This window comes from Stigmatopora argus, chromosome 22 (genome assembly GCF_051989625.1).
Source record: "Stigmatopora argus isolate UIUO_Sarg chromosome 22, RoL_Sarg_1.0, whole genome shotgun sequence".
NCBI classification, from domain to species: Eukaryota; Metazoa; Chordata; class Actinopteri; order Syngnathiformes; family Syngnathidae; genus Stigmatopora; species Stigmatopora argus.
The window spans coordinates 12,912,755-12,928,054 of record NC_135408.1 but is presented as its reverse complement, the minus strand read 5'-3'; the positions used below and the strand labels follow the sequence as shown (position 1 = coordinate 12,928,054).

The 15,300-nt window shown below is 42.7% G+C and overlaps 1 long non-coding RNA gene across 1 annotated transcript; it reads right to left on the bottom strand.

Annotated features, from left to right (window-relative positions):
* Window positions 1-1,016: 1,016 nt before the first annotated feature.
* LOC144068198 (uncharacterized) lies at window positions 1,017-7,588 on the bottom strand. The gene is made up of 3 exons (XR_013298134.1): window positions 7,463-7,588; window positions 5,427-5,573; window positions 1,017-1,208 (listed from the first exon to the last, which is right to left on the bottom strand). It is a non-coding gene; the product is annotated as an uncharacterized LOC144068198 (long non-coding RNA).
* Window positions 7,589-15,300: the final 7,712 nt, after the last annotated feature.

The window sequence follows — 15,300 nt, the reverse complement described above, 5'->3', positions numbered from 1 at the left end:
ACCCTAACCCTAACCCTAACCCTAACCCTAACCCTAACCCTAACCCTAACCCTAACCCTAACCCTAACCCTAACCCTAACCCTAACCCTAACCCTAACCCTAACCCTAACCCTAACCCTAACCCTAACCCTAACCCTAACCCTAACCCTAACCCTAACCCTAACCCTAACCCTAACCCTAACCCTAACCCTAACCCTAACCCTAACCCTAACCCTAACCCTAACCCTAACCCTAACCCTAACCCTAACCCTAACCCTAACCCTAACCCTAACCCTAACCCTAACCCTAACCCTAACCCTAACCCTAACCCTAACCCTAACCCTAACCCTAACCCTAACCCTAACCCTAACCCTAACCCTAACCCTAACCCTAACCCTAACCCTAACCCTAACCCTAACCCTAACCCTAACCCTAACCCTAACCCTAACCCTAACCCTAACCCTAACCCTAACCCTAACCCTAACCCTAACCCTAACCCTAACCCTAACCCTAACCCTAACCCTAACCCTAACCCTAACCCTAACCCTAACCCTAACCCTAACCCTAACCCTAACCCTAACCCTAACCCTAACCCTAACCCTAACCCTAACCCTAACCCTAACCCTAACCCTAACCCTAACCCTAACCCTAACCCTAACCCTAACCCTAACCCTAACCCTAACCCTAACCCTAACCCTAACCCTAACCCTAACCCTAACCCTAACCCTAACCCTAACCCTAACCCTAACCCTAACCCTAACCCTAACCCTAACCCTAACCCTAACCCTAACCCCTAACCCTAACCCCAACCCCAACCCCAACCCTAACCCTAACCCTAACCCCTACCCTAACCCCTACCCTAACCCCTACCCTAACCCTAACCCTAACCCTAACCCTAACCCTAACCCTTAAACCCTAAACCCTAACCCTAACCCTAACCCTAACCCCTAACCCCAACCCCAACCCTAACCCTAACCCCTAACCCTAACCTCTTAACCCTAAACCCTACCCCTACCCCTAACCCCCAATAACAAGAAGTAACTTACTTTTGACGACTTCAAAGATAGCATCCACACGTTGCATTCTGGGATTCGTGAGGCATTCTTGGCTATGTGATGCATTCTGAGGTACGTGATGCATTCTGGGATACGTGATGCATTCTGGGATTGCACGCATGTCATCAATTGGACAAGTTGGACCCGTAGTTGACGTGATTAAGGGGCCAGAACCTGTAAACAAACCTCATGTTTACCATACTGTTTAAAGCTGAGGTACTTTTTACTTTGAATAATTACAAGGCACACTATCATCTCAGGATTACTTTTGGGCATCAAAAACACATTCAAAAAATTACCCCGGGAAGCACGATCAGTTAACAAATCTTAAATCTTACCTTACCCTCTGACGATTTTGAGTTCAATGGCCAATTTTACCTTCAAATTTCTAGATGTGCAATGGGACAGAAATAACACCCTAACCCCGTAGGACCCTAAACCCTTATCCTTACCCTAACATTAATCAATAACAAGAAGTAACTTAGTTTTGCCGACTTAAGAGATGGCATCCACACTTTGCATTCTGTGATACCTGATGCATTCTTCTATTGCACGCATGTCGTCAATTGGACAAGTTAGACCCGTAGGTGACGTGATTAAGGGTCGGTAGAATATCCTGTAACCTACTATTTAGGGCTGCAGTACTTTTTACTTTTAAAAAATTACAAGACACACCAACATTCGAAAATCTTATAAATTAAAATTAACAATTTGTCATTCTCACTTAACATTTATCAACAAGAATCAAATAAACCCTGCAAAAAATATTTCTAATGTTCACACTGACAAGGGGACCACACCAGCTGAGCAAAAATGGCCAGAAGCTGAGCCAAAAAGGCCACAAGGGGGACAGCAAGGGGGCCACACAAACTGAGCCAGAATGGCCACAAGGGGGCAGCATACCACACAAGCTGGGCCAAAATGGCCACAAGGGGGTGGCGAGGTGACCACATGAGCTAAGCCAAAATGACCACAACGGGGCAGCCAGGGGACGACACGAGCTGAGCCAAAATGGCCACAAAGGGACCACACGAGCTGAGAAAAAATGGCCACAAATGGACCATATGAGCTGAGCCAAAATGGCCACAAGAGGGAAGCAAGGTGACCACACGAAATGAGCCAAAGTGGCCAGAAGAGAGCAGCAAGGGGACCACACGAGCTGAGCCAAAATGACAACATGCGGGCAGCAAGGGGACCACACGAGCTTTGCCAAAATGGCCGCAAGGGAACCATACAAGCTGAGCAAAAATGGCCAGAAGCTGAGCCATAATGGCAACAAGGGGGCAGCAAAGGGACCACACGAGCTGAGCCAAAATGGCCGCAAAGAACCATATGAGTTGAGCCAAAATGGCCACAAGGGGGAAGGGGACCACACGAGCAGAGCCAAAATGGCCACACGGGGGCAGCAAAGGGACCATACGAGCTGAGCCAAAATGGCCACAAGGGGGCAGCAGGGACAAAACATTAATCAATTAGAAGAACTTTACTTTTGACAACTTGAAAGATGGCGTCCACACGTTGGATTCTGGGATACGCAATGCATTCTGGGATATGTGATGCATTCTGGGATGCCAAATTGGCCGCAAGGGACCCATACAAGCTGGGCCAAATGGCCACAAGGGGACCACACGAGCTGTGCCAAAATGGCCGCAAGGGAACCATACGACTTGAGCCAAAATGGCCGCAAAGAAACCATGCGAATTGAGCCAAAATGGCTGCAAGGAAACCATACAAGCTGAGCCAAAATGGCCACAAGACCACACAAGCCTAGCCAAAATGGCCGCAAGAAATCCATACGAGTTGAGCCAAAATGGCCGCAAGGAAACCATACGTACGAGCTGAGCCAAAATGGCCACAAGACTACACAAGGGGGCAGCCAGGGGACCACACGAGCCGAGCCAAAATGGCCACAAGACTACACAAGGGGGCAGCCAGGGGACCACACGAGCCGAGCCAAAATGGCCACAAAGGGACCAAGCGCTGAGCCAAAATTGCCACAAGAGGGAAATAAGGTAACCACACGAACTTAGCCAAATATGCCGCAAGGGAACCATACAAGCCGAGCCAAATGGCCACAAGGGGACCACACAAGCTGTGCCAAAATGGCCGCAAGGGAACCATACGACTTGAGCCAAAATGGCCGCAAGGGAACCATACGACTTGAGCCAAAATGGCCGCAAGGAAACCATACGACTTGAGCCAAAATGCCCGCAAGGAAACCATACGAGCTGAGCCAAAATGGCCACAAGACCACACAAGCCTAGCCAAAATGGCCACAAGACCACACAAGCCTAGCCATAATGGCCGCAAGAAAACCATATGAGTTGAGTCAAAATGGCCGCAAGGAAACCATACGTACGAGCTGAGCCAAAATGGCCACAAGACCACATGAGCCTAGCCAAAATGGCCACAAGGGGGCAGCCAGGGGACCACACAAGCCGAGCCAAAATGGCCACAAAGGGACCAAGCGCTGAGCAAAAATGGCTACAAGGGACCAAGCACTGAGCTAAAATGGCCACAAATGGACCACATGAGTTGAGACAAAATGGCCACAAAGGGACCACAAGAGCAGGGCCAAAATGGCCACAAGAGGGAAGCAAGGTGACCACACGAACTGAGCCAAAGTGGCCAGAAAGGGACAGCAAGGGGACCACACAAGCTGAGCTAAAATGGCCACAAAGGAACTCTATAATTGAGCCAAAATGGCCACAAGAGGGAAATAAGGTAACCACACGAACTGAGGCAAAATGGCCACAGCGGGACCACACGCACTGAGCCAAAATGGCCACAAGGGGGCCATACGACTTGACCCAAAATGGCCGCAAGGGAACCATACGACTTGAGCCAAAATGGCCGCAAGGAAACCATACGACTTGAGCCAAAATGCCCGCAAGGAAACCATTCGAGCTGAGCCAAAATGGCCGCAAGACCACACGAGCCTAGCCAAAATGGCCACAAGGGGGTAGAAAGGGGACCACAAGAACGGAGCCAAAATTGCCACAAGGGAACTATACGAGCGGAGCCAAAATGGCCACAAGGGGACCACACGAGCTGAGCCAAAATGGCTACAAGGGGACCACACGAGTTGAGCCAAAATGGCCACAAGAGGGAAATAAGGTGACCACACAAACTGAGCCAAAATGGCCACAAGGGGACCACACGAGCTAAGCCAAAATGGCCACAAGGGGGAAAAATGTGAGCACATGTACTGAGCCAAAATGGCCGCAAAGGGAAGCAAGGTGACCACACAAACTGAGCCAAAATTGCCACAAGGGGGAAATAAGGTGACCACGATTTGAGCCAAAGTGGCCGCAAGGGGATCACACAAACAGAGCCAAAATGGTCACAAGGGGGAAGAAAGGTGACCACACGAACTGAGCCAAAATGGCGGCAAAGGGACCACACGAGCTGAACCAAAATTACCAGGAGTTGAGCCAGAATGGCAACAAGAGGGCCACAAGTGGAACACACGAGCTTAGCCAAAATGGCCGCAAGGGAACCACACGAGGGTTAACCCTTACCCTAACACTAATAAATTACTATGAAGACCCGAATAATAGTAGGCACTGGAATAATAGTAGGGAGTGGAAAATTCCAAATGAATTAATAATAGTAGACACCGGAATAATAGTAGGCAGTGGAAAATTTCAAAAATAATGAATATTAGTAGGCACGAGATAATTAGTGTCTAAACAGATTCGATGCATAGAATTAAAGCTATGATGGAATATTTATTATAAAATCATAACAAGGACAATCATTATTATTTTAATCAACAGTTTACTAGTAGCATGAAACAAAATAATGTTTAAATTCCACAATTAGCTACAAATTAAAGTCATGATGATCGATTACATACTATGCGCACACGCATTCCCCTTTCACACGAAACAGGAAATGATTAAATCATTTCCTGTTTCGTTATTTAAGCAGCTATGAGTCATAGCGCTTGGGTCCGAATAGATTCACGGTCGCGTCACGACAACGCGGCGCGACCATAACACTTTTACGTGCACCCTATGTGAGTAAATATGTGCCGCGTTGCATTTGTACGGTTTTCTATTGCTTAATACGGGGAATTCCAATCATTAATACGGGGAGGAATTGGCCCAGGTTGACAGGTATGACATTGTAATTATGTATATTGCAACTCTACCAGTGGCAATTGCACGTTCTTACTAGTACTAGTACGTTAGTAAAAACAGCACGTGTGCTTTACACGTAGAAAGTTAATGACATTGAACAATGTTGCTGCTGCACGGACTTAACTGAGGCAAAAATTAATAATCGTAGGCACCCGAATAAGAATCGTAGGCATGCGAAAATTTGAGTTGAAAAAATAATCGTAGGCATACGATTATTCGGGTCTTCATAGTACAAGAAGTAACTTACTTTTGACGACTTCAACGATGGCATCCACGCGTTGCATTCTGGGATACATTATGCATTCTTTGATATGTGATGCATTCTGGGAGTGCATGTCGTCACACGTCGTCAGTTGGACCCATAGGTGACGTGATCAAGGGTCGGTAGAAGAACCTGTAAACAAACCGTGTTTACCATCCTATTTAGAGCTGCGGTACTTTTTACTTTGAAAAAATTACAAGGCACACCAACATTTGAAAATCTTACAAATTAAAGTTAACAATGTCATTCTCTTTAAACCTTTATCAACAAAAATTAAATAAACCCTCCAAAAAATATTTCAAATTCAAATGTTCACAGTGAGCATTGTCACAAAAAGTTGCACCCAATACCACGACAAGGGACCTGTGCCTAAATAGCCACAAGGTGGCAGCAAGAGACCATATGACCTTAGCCTAAATGGCCAATGGCAATAAATATACTGCAATAATTTTCTACCAATTATATATTGCGGACCGCTGTGAAGAAGGACTTATCGCCTATCCTAACCCTACCAACCCCATGATCAGATAGTAACAGGCACTAAACTTCAGTAAGAGATTTCAAATATGGCTCAAACTTTTAAGTTACTTTTTATAATAAATAATTCATAACAGCACCTAATACCACGACAAGGAAAAACAGCAACCAAACGAAATTTCTTTAAAAGGACACCTACGTCTAATATGAGTGAATAAAACATCTAATATTCGCCACTTTGAACACATGAATTTGCATTAGACGACAGCTTGAGACGAATTCAAAGATGGGGTCCACACGTGAGGTTGATTAGGGGACTGCCGAAGCACCTGTAGACTTAACAGCTTTTTTCCATAACTATTTGAGCTGCGGTAGTTTTTACTTTGAAAAAAATTACAAGTGACACTGACCATAGTCGCAAAAAGTTGTACCCAATACCACAAGGAAAAAGACCAACCAAACAAAACGGAATTTCTTTAAAACGTCTAATATAAGTAAATAAACGAGCCAATAGTCGCCACTTCGAACAAAACTTGAGTCTTACGGGGTTTGGAACGTTAACATTTATTTCAACAATTTCGACGAAGGGTCACAATGAATAGTTATAATAAACTAGTTTCAGCAAAATACTATCGCCAAATAAGCGTGCAAGAATACGCCAAAACGGAGAAAAACAATCAATTACAAGACACTTACATTCTGCGAGTGCTTGAGACGGCGTTCGACTTGTAAAATGGCGTCCCCCACGTGGCGGCTTGCCTTTGTTCGACAAGGAAACGCACAACGCGCATGCGCGGGCAAAAAGAGGGCTTTCTGGGTAATGAAGTATACTTGTGCACACAACACCGCCCAATTTTACTTCTATTAAACACATGTTATCACTATTAAAACACTAGTTATGTGTTACTTTGTTAATAGGTGGCGAATTAGAAGAAATAAAACTTTTTTTTCCAATCCGATATCCTGTTTTTGGTGTTTTTTCAGAGAGTGGGAAAGAATTAACTCCCCCCTCTCTCTGTCCGTCTCTCTATCTCTTCCCCCTTCGAAATCCGTATAATTTTAGTACTATTAAAGACATTTTAGTAATATTAAACCACTAGTTATGTGTTTCTTTGTTGATAGATGGCGAATTAAAAACATTTTTTTCCAATACAATATCCTGTTTTTGGTGTTTTTTCAGAGGGTTGGAACGAATTAACTTTTTTTTGAATTGTCGCCACTTTGAACAATACTTAAGTCTCACGCGGACGTCCGGAATGCTAACATTTAATTCGACGTCAATCACGCCTATAAAAAAGTTTCAGGTTAAAATGTTGCTAAAGCCGAATGAACGTCCCACAAAACGCAAAAAAGAGAGAGAAAAATCAAATGCAAGGAGAAAATGACCATACTTCAAAGCCAAACGCTGACCAGACATGGAGGCCATATCGTCAATACACTAACTACTACAGCCATGACTAGGGCAACATTGCAACTGCGGCGCATGTACAACAAAAAGATAAAAATAGCCAACTTTAGAGTTATTATGAATGGAATGTACTCACGTTCTTTCACTGACGCACATCCAAATTCTTGCGACATACATGCGTCACGTGAGTGAGTGAGTGGACTCGACGCAGCTTTTCGTCGTCACTCTCGCTCCCATCGTGGCTTTCGCGAGTGACGTAGGGGAAAAGGAAGTTACGGAAGCTTATTGCGTTCACCTTAAAAATCCTCCGTTTTTCAAAATAAAAATACTTTTATGCGGTTGTTTAATTTCTCGCCAGATTTGAGACAGGTTCACAGTTGTACGCCGTAGGGGCTTTATCTTAAATTTAACGTGCAAATAGTATCACAACATTGCCCCTCTTAAACAGGTATAATTACGATGTTTAGCGATACCATTTAATGAGATATCTTCCCCACATCCATCAGAAATCTAAACTCGCGCTAACATAACACACATTCCCCTCTGCGGTGTATGAACAGATGTTTGGTTGGTGATCTGCCTCCTACTAGCTGACTGAGGAAAGGTAAGTGGAAGACAGTGAGAGGTAAGCGACCTGTATCCTCAATAATAATAATAATAATAATAATCGGACATAGGCCCTGTCGTCATTATCACAACCCAGCAGCAGATTGAAGAGGATAGTCCAAGGTGGGCTACAACAGCCCACAACAACAGCGGAATGACAAATTACAAGTCCGTAACTTACACTTATTAGGTCTTTTGCCGATTAAACGTAGCTTATGGAGAAGCACCATCAATTTCGTCACACGCAGTTTCTGCGTGTGATGACAAGTAGGCTTTTGTGTTGTGATAATGACGACAGGGCCTATGTCCGATTATCTATATATTCTCAATTTTGATGACGTGCACCAAAAAGATATCAGACTTTAAATACGATCCGTATCTTTTGGTTGCTTGTTTATAAATTGAAGAGTTCAAAAATTGTGTTGACAGTAACACACTTCAACATCGCGGTAAAAATAAAAAATAAAATTAAAAAGACGTTTTGTTAACTCTCTCTTTCTCTCTCTCTCAGACCAAAGTGGGCATTAATTTGAATATTGGGGGGGGGGTGATCAGATACAAAGGAATTTTCATATAAGGATTTTTTTAAAGCTTGCTCGTCTTTTAATTAACTTGATTTAGTACTTAGGTTTTGAGCTCTTTCAGGTTTCTTGGACAGCTAGGAAGAAGGAATTATGGGTCTCAAGATAAGTGTGGAATGTATATAACGTATACAAGACTTGGGTGATATAATATACAAAGTACATGTTCAGTGTAAGTGATGTGAAAGGTTTGCAGACTGGTGATTATATATATATATATATATATATATATATATATATATATATATATATATATATATATATATATGTGTGTGTGTGAGACATACTAGTGTTTGATTTATTAATGATTGAATGTTGAGAATGCGCAACGAGTTTGGATTGAATGTGTGTATCGGTGTTCGATTGTTGATCCTTGGATCCACATGGCAAGTGTGGGGCATGTTAAAGAAGATCGGTATTCGATTATTGATGTCTTAGCAAATAGCTTGAGGCACGGGAGGTGCGTTGAATCATTACAGTAAAAGTTGGATGGAAGTAACAGCAACATCTCACTGTTCTGATTATTTCCCCGTGTGTGTCAAGGTATGCTGTTTGTTGTAAAGGCTGTTTGAGTTTGGGGTTTGTAATATACACTGTTTAGCGTGTGAGAAAAGAGATAATGGTTATTAATGTTTATTTACTTTTGAATTACGGGCGTGAATGTGAGAGTCTCGGGTCACGCACATGGAATAGCATTTAGCACGCTACCTTCGGCCACCATTATCGTTGACAGTGTCTATAACGGTCATAGAAAGGATTTTATATTATGGATATTGCATTGTTTGCCCTGTTGAATAATAGTAGGACTACTAGAAGTTGTAAAAGGAAAAGATATAACAAGTTATGACCGTGTGTTGAACGAGTGTGTGTGTGTGCATTGGGTTTTAATAATAATAATAATCGGACATAGGCCCCTGTCGTCGTTATCACAACACAAAAAGCCTACTTGTCATCACACGCAGAAACTGCGTGTGACGAAATTGATGGTGCTTCTCCATAAGCTACGTTTACTCGGCAAAAGACCTAAATCAGTGTAAGTTACGGACTTGTAGTTTGGCATTCTGCTGTTGTGGATACAGGTCGCTTACCTCTCGCTTACCTCTCACGGTCTTTCACTTACCTTTCCTCAGTCAGCTAGTAGGAGGCAGATCACCACCCAAACCTCTTTTTATATTACCGCAGAAGGGAATGTGTGTTATGTTACCGCGAGTTTAGAGTTCTGATGGATGTGGGGAAAAAACTGTCCTTAAGCCTATTTGTCCGTGCTTTGGTTCTAAAGTGTTGATAATATATATATTTATATATATAGGTGTAATTGTACATTATGTTTTGGGTTCTAATGTGTTGATAATGTATATATATGGGTGTAATTGTATGTTATGGGTTTTTGTGTTAATTGATTACAGTAAAAGTTGGATTGAAGTAACAACAACATCTCACTGTTCTGATTATTTCTCCCTGTGTGTCAAGATCGAATGCAGGGCGTAACATTTTGGAGGCACCGCTGGGATTGCTGTTCAGATGTCCAGTGTCCAAGACCTGCTCACTGAATTCTGAGCCAGCTAAATCCCCCCACAAAACCAGGCCGATGGCAGTGAGAGGAGGTGTTGCTGTTTAAGAAGAACTGGAAGTTGGCGGTTGAGTACTTGTCATCTGAGGCCTACGAGATCATCAGATGGACAGTAAAGACGTGCCAGTTCAGAGTTCACTCCTGTACAGTCAACAGAGCTCCTAGATCGTCAACAAAATGGAACAGTTACTCGAAGAGGTGGTAGGAACATTGAACAACCTGACGGAAAATAACCTACTGGAAATATGTGGTTTTTCTTAACATATTAAGAAGTGTTAAACGGAAATCACGTCTATCATTAGTGGCTCACATTGTGAAGTACCTAGAAAGAGAAGAACTAGAGGAAGTGCAGGATGAAGGCATGTCTGAATTGTTGAAACTGAAAGATAAAATATCAGATATGAAGCATGAAGTCAAAATAGATGAAAACGAAAAGCAAGGATCAAGATTGGAAGAGACTCCAATAACTTTGCCCCAGCTACCAGATGCTGCGGACCATCAAGGGGGTGTGTCTCCCCAGCCAAGCTCATACTGGCGCAAGGACTTCAAAATTGCCGCCCAAATAGGTGAACCAGGCCAGAGGGACAAGCTGACATTCTCCAGCCTTGTTCATCAAATTGAAAATGGACTGAATAGGGGTTACCGAGATGTGGAAATTATTGATGCGGTTATCAGAGCTATCTCCCCCAGTTTGCAGCTACGTAATTATTTGGAAGAGAAACCTAACCTCACTCTTCCCACACTCAAACGCATCCTACGCGCTCATTTTCAGGAAAGGAGTGCTACCGACCTCTATGTGCAGTTAGCTTCAGAAGTGCAGCATATCAAAGAGACTCCTCAAAGTTTCTTAATGCGAGTCTTAGTTCTTAGACAGAAGGTACTGTTTGCATCTCGAGAATCAGAATCAGGACTCCAGTATGACCCAAGTTTAGTCCAGCGTATGTGCTTGCACACGATACTCACTGGTCTCCAGAGTGACAGTGTTAGAGTAGATATGCAGCCTCTCTTGCTGAACTGTAAGACTTCAGATGAGCTTTTGCTAGAGCGGTTAAATGTAGCCTGTGCTAATGAAACAGAAAGGAGAAATAAAAAGAAGTTTAGTACCCCACAGGCAGCGACACATATTAGCAAGGTGCACTCAGAAGAACTACGACCTACCAATTGCCCTGGAGAAGAAAAACCAAAAGTGTCCCGTGAGGTACGAGCAGAGTTGACTGAACTTAAGGCAAGTGTTGCTTCTCTTAAAGATCTCAGTGCAGAGATAGCTCAGATCAGAGAGACACTACAGCAGGCTATGTTTCAGCCTCAGTCCTACCTCCCACCTTCAGTTAGAAGACCAGTTAGGGAGCCCCAGCCACCTTTTGCAAAACAAAATTACTACAGCAAGCCCCCAGCACCCCCCTGGAACACTAGCCGCCCTGCTTATGTCCCAAGAAGGTGTTTTGCTTGTCAGCAGGGAGGGCGAGATGTGAAGTGCACACATTGTTATCGGTGTGGGAGTGGAGAACATTTCCAAGCTGGATGTAAAATCCGAGGAGGCAGACCACTAAAAGAAGAGACTATAGCAGAGCTAACTCAGGAAAGGGAAGGTGTGGTTCGTGTGCTTTGTGGCACACCCAGTCCACTGGCCATCGTCAATCCTCCCAGCATGCAACAGCAGCAGGTGGGAACTCAGCAACACCTGATGGTGGAACCTGCCGATTCAAAGGCAAAGATCAGACGACTTAGACAAGAGCTAGAAGAGAGGAATGAACAACTGCTGGACAACAGACACCAGCAGGAAAACATGGAGGAAGAAATAAAGAGGCTCCAGCAGGAGAATTTGAAGCTGCTCGTAAGCGCCCGTGCAGCCCGCGCCTATCGCGATGAACTGGATTCGCTGAGAGAACGCGCAATCAAAGCTGACAAGCTGGAGTTATACAAGGCCAAAGTGGAGAAAGGGAGACAAGGGATGGATGGAGGAGGCGTACACCATTGCCACCGTGAGTGTACGAAAAGCTGCAGAACGAGGTAAAAAGCACTATGACACCAAAGTGAGGAGCTCCGTGCTACAACCAGGAGAGCGCATCCTGATAAAAAAACCTGACACCAGAAGGAGGAAAAATTGACAAGAGTATGGAGAGAAATAAACAGCAGCCGGTATCTCATCTTCAAGAGACAGACCAAGACAGTGGTTACGAAGATGACTTTCACTACGAGCCCGTCCAGGTGCTAAATGAGAGAGATGCCCAAGGGATGGAGTCTAAGCACAGGCCACTGCCAGCGAATCAGAGACTCGAAGTGAAGGGCCCTGCTTCCGGACCAGTACAAGCAGAAGATGACTATCAGCTGGAGGACCTGCCTGGTGAGGGAACAAATCTGGCTGTTGAAGATCCTCGTGATGATCATTTATCAGAGACCTCTCCGCCAACCGCTGTGAATGAACCTGAGGCGTTGACTTATGAACGGCCAAGAAGGGAGAGACATCCACCACGACGAACGACCTATGATCAGCTTGGTGTCCCCTCCTGTTATAGTACTCAGTCACCACATCAGCTGCTACCTGCTTACCCTGCACCAGGAGTGGTTCCTTGGTTAGTACACCTGCAGCCATATTACATTCAACCACCCTTTATCTATGGACTCCAACAGGCTTGAGCCTACAAGGGTGACATGTATTATGCGAACATGGACTGTTACGGACTGTGATTACAGTTTCCATCCAGTGAACGTGGACCGTACGGGTTGTGGATTATATTTGAACTGTGGCCCTTGCCGCCTGGAGTTTTCATGAGTATCAGTTTACAGAAGAGGATGTGAAATGACAAGTTCGCTAGACTGTTCAGCATTACAACCAACAAGGGGAAGATATTTGGAATATACTGATATCGGGACGACATTTGTTTTTGTGGGGGAGAATGTGACATACTAGAGTGTTCGATTTATTAACGATTGCATGTAAAGAAGGTATAACGAGTTTGGATTGAATGGGTGTATCGGTGGTCAATTGTTGATCCTTGGATCCACATGGCAAGTGAGGGGCATGTTAAAGAAGATCGGTATTCGATTATTGATGTCTTAACAAATAGCTTGAGGCACGGGAGATGTGTTGAATCATTACAGTAAAAGTTGGATTGAAGTAACAACAACATCTCACTGTTCTGATTATTTCCCCCTGTGTGTCAAGGTATGCTGTTTGTTTAAAAGGCTGGTTGAGTTTGGGGTTTGTAATATACAGTGTTTAGCGTGTGAGAAAAGAGATAATGGTCATTAATGTTTATTTACTTTTGAATTACGGGCGTGAATGTGAGCGTCTCGGGTCACGCACATGGAATAGCATTTAGCACGCTACCTTCGGCCACCATTATCGTTGACAGTGTCTATAACGGTCATAGAAAGGATTTTATATTATTGATATTGCATTGTTTGCCCTGTTGAATAATAGTAGGACTACTAGAAGTTGTAAAAGGAAAAGATATAACAAGTTATGACCGTGTGTTGAACGAGTGTGTGTGTGCATTGTGTTTTGGGTTCTAAAGTGTTGCTAATATATATATATATATATATATATATATATATATATATATATATATATATATATATATATATATATATATATATATATATATATATATATATATATATATATATATATATAGGTGTAATTGTACATTATGTTTTGGGTTCTAACGTGTTGATAATGTATATATATGGGTTTAATTGTATGTTATGGGTTTTTGTGTTAATTGATTACAGTAAAAGTTGGATTGAAGTAACAACATCTCACTGATCTGATTATTTCCCCCTGTGTGTCAAGATCAAATGCAGGGTGTAACACGTACTTAAAAAAAATCCCGTACAAAAGTTGTTATACGGCGTACACAATTTGAAATGATCAAAAAACGTATAAAATACGGGAAAAAACGTATAAGTTGACAGGTATGTATTAAACACATTTTATTACTATTAAACCACTAATTATGTGTTAATAGATGGCGAATTAGAAGAAATAAACATGTTTTCCAATCCAATATCCTGTTGTTGTTTTTTCAGCGGGTTGGAAGGAATTAACGCCCCCACCCCTCTCTGTCCGTCTCTCTATCCCTTCCCCCTTCGAAATGCGTCTAATTTTACTTCTATTCAACGCATTTTATTACTATTAAAACACTAGTTATGTTACTTTGTTAATAGATGGCGAAATAGAAGAAATAAAACATTTTTTCCAATCCAATATCCTATTTTTTGTGTTTTTCAGAGGGTTGGAAAGAATTAAGGCCCCCACCCCTCTCTGTCCGTCTCTCTATCCCTTCCCCCTTCGAAATGCGTCTAACTTTACTTCTATTAAACACATTTTATTACTATTAAAACACTAGTTATGTTACTTTGTTAATAGATGGCGAAATAAAAGAAATAAAACATTTTTTTCCAATCCAATATCCTATTTTTTGTGTTTGTCAGAGGGTTGGAAGGAATTAACGCCCCCACCCCTCTCTGTCCGTCTCTCTATCCCTTCCCCCTTCGAAATGCGTCTAATTTTACTTCTATTAAACGCATTTTATTACTATTAAAACACTAGTTATGTTACTTTAATAGATGGCGAAATAGAAGAAATAAAACATTTTTTTCCAATCCAATATCCTATTTTTTGTGTTTTTCAGAGGGTTGGAAGGAATTAACGCCCCCACCCCTCTCTGTCCGTCTCTCTATCCCTTCCCCCTTCGAAATGCGTCTAACTTTACTTCTATTAAACACATTTTATTACTATTAAAACACTAGTTATGTTACTTTGTTAATAGATGGCGAAATAGAAGAAATAAAACATTTTTTTCCAATCCAATATCGTTTTTGGTGTTTTTTTCTAGAGGGTTGGAATTAATTAACGCCCCCACCCCTCTCTGTCCGTCTCTCTCTCTCTTCCCCCTTCGAAATGCGTCTAATTTTACTTCTATTAAACGCATTTTATTACTATTAAAACACTAGTTATGTGTTAATAGATGGCGAATTAGAAGAAATAAAATATTTTTTCCAATCCAATATCCTGTTTTTGTGTTTTTTTTCAGAGGTTGGAACAAATTAATTTGTTTTTAGTTCATTTCAATGGGAAATGTCCGCTCGAGTTACGAAAAGCTTGACGTACGATCTCAGTCCCGGAACGGATTAAGACCGTATGTCGAGGTGCCACTGTAATTGAAATGGATTTGGGGCCTATTATTGTCAATGAAGGTTGGAGAGTTCACG